Genomic DNA, 2,556 nt, shown 5'->3' with positions numbered 1-2,556 from the left:
TTTTTGTGGTACGCGGGCCTCTCACTGTTGTGGCCTCTCCCGTTGCGGAGCACAGGCTCCGGACGCGCACGCTCAGCGGCCATGGCTCACGGACCCAGCCGCTCCGCGGCATGTGGGATCTTCCCGGACCGGGGCACGAACTCGCGTCCCCTGCATCGGCAGGCGGACTCCCAACCACTGCGCCACCAGGGAAGCCCTATCCCATGGTTTTAATACATGATATTTTTATTAATGTTGCTTAAAACTCTGTCTGAATTAAAAGTTATTTAACTGAAATACATAAATCTCTAAATTTATTTTTTAATTTTATTTTAATTTCGATTTTTCTTGCTTTGTAAGAAGAGAATATTGCCATAAGCGTTTCTGCATTTTACAATTTTTTAGTTTGGGCACCTATTATATGACAAATTTTGTGAGTATAAAATGGGATTTGTAAAACCATAAGATGTAGTCTCCATTTTCAGATTACACAGTTTGAAATACATTGGCCCTCCATATCCACAGATGCCACATCAACAGATACAACCAACCGCAGATCAAAAATACACAGGGGAAAAAAAAAAGAAACAAGAAAGTTCCTAAAAGCAAAATTTGAATTTGCTGCACTCCAACAACTATTTAACACAGCATTTACCTTGTATTAGGTATTGTAAGTAACCTAGAGATAACTTAAAGTGTAAGGGAAAATGTGCATATATTATATGCACGCACTACACCATTTTATATAAGGAACTTGAGCATCTGCAGATTTTGGTGTCCGCGGGGGTCCTGGAACCAATTCCCTGCAGATACGAAGTGACAACTATATATCAATTAGATTTGCTTTATATTTGTTGTTTAGATATTTATTATATTTATTCATCCATCTGCTTGATCTATCAGAGTCTAAGAGGATAAATTACCTCTTTTTTCTTTTAACATTTTTTTCCCCTACTACCACAGATTATGTGGTCAAGTTTCCCACATTTGGGGAAATCACGGGGGTCAGCACACCTGTAGTGCAATGGATAAGCCATGCCCTGGGAAAACCACCTTCGTGATCATGATATCTCCCCTGCCAGGTAAGTATATAAATTACCTTTTAATACCATGATTTTATTGTTGTTAATGTCTTCTTGCATCTCTTATAATTTCTGTTGTATGAATATTGCTGCTGTGTAATTTGTTCACTGATTTTCAAAATTCTTATAGCCTCATTGTGAATTGCACCCTTTACCATTATACAATATCTTCCTTGTTTGGCTTAGCATTTTTTTAAACCTGAATTCAATGTTTTCTCATATGAATGGGCAACCTCAGCTTTCTTTCAATTTGCATTTGCCTGTTACACATTTCCACCTGTTTAACCTTTCTGGGTTAATTTGAATTTTGCTTTGTGATTCAGTCTGATAGTGTTTTCGTGAGTTAATACCCATTTATACTTATTGATATAAGAGATATGTTTGGCTCTTATTTCTGTCATCTAGTTGTATGCTATATTCTCAACTTTACATACATTTTACTTTTAAAGTAAGTAATGGGTTTTTGTATCAACTTTATTGAAGTATAATTTTCATATGATAAAGTGAACATCTTCAAAATGTACACTTTGATAACTTTTGACATATATATGGGTATATATGAATATGTATATATGTATACAACCATCACCACAATCTAGATAGTGTACATGTTCATCATGCCCCAAATTTTTCTCAAGCTTTTTGCAGTCTCTCCCTCCCATCCTAGCCCACTTCCCACTCATACCCCCAGCAAACACAGATCTGCATTCTACCACTATGGATTTGTTTGCATTTTTTAAGATTCTTCTATCAATGGAATCATACAACATATATTCTTTTTTGTCTGACTTGTATTCACACAGCATAACTTTAGGATTCATCCTTATTGCTGGATGTATAATACTTCATTCCTTTTTATTGCTGAGCAGTATTATATTGCAGAAATATACCACAATTTGTTGACCCATTCTCCTGTTGATGAACATTTGTGTTATTCCCAGTTCTTAGCTATTACATATAAACCTGTGATAAACATTCATATACATACTCATATTGATATTGTTTTAAAAATTCTCTGTCTAAATTAAAAGTTATTCTCTTAGATAATACCTAGAAGTGGAATGACAAGATAGGTGCATGTTTAACATCATAAGAAACTTCCAAACTATTTTTCAAAGTAGTTGTACCATTTTGTAGTCCTACTGTCAGTGCATGAGCATTCTGGTTGTTCCACATCCTAGCCTACACTAGAAACGGTCAGTCTTTCTAACTGTACTTATTCTAATGCACATGTAGTGGTATTTAATTATGGTCTGAATTTGCACTTCCCTAATGATATTGAGCTTTTTTGTATGCTTATTTGTCATCCATATTTCCTTTGGTGAAATGTCTGTTTAAGTCTTTTGGGTTGCTTTCTCATTACTGAGTTTTGAGAGTTATTTATATACAGTTAACCTTTGATCAACATCAGTTTGAACTGTGTGGGTCCACTTATATGTGGATTTTTTTTTCAATAAACATGTACTAAATGATCTGTGGTTGGTTGAATCCACGA

At 35.3% G+C, this 2,556-nt stretch overlaps 1 pseudogene; it reads right to left on the bottom strand.

Moving 5' to 3' along the window:
- Positions 1-887: 887 nt before the first annotated feature.
- LOC112407085 (uncharacterized) lies at positions 888-1,069 on the bottom strand (annotated as a pseudogene).
- Between the last annotated feature and the right edge of the window lie 1,487 nt (positions 1,070-2,556).

The sequence above is a fragment of the Neophocaena asiaeorientalis genome, unplaced genomic scaffold (genome assembly GCF_003031525.2).
Source record: "Neophocaena asiaeorientalis asiaeorientalis breed wild unplaced genomic scaffold, Neophocaena_asiaeorientalis_V1.1 scaffold205, whole genome shotgun sequence".
Lineage (NCBI taxonomy): Eukaryota > Metazoa > Chordata > Mammalia > Artiodactyla > Phocoenidae > Neophocaena > Neophocaena asiaeorientalis.
The sequence above is the reverse complement of the archived record's forward strand: the minus strand, read 5'-3'. Positions and strand labels throughout refer to the sequence as shown.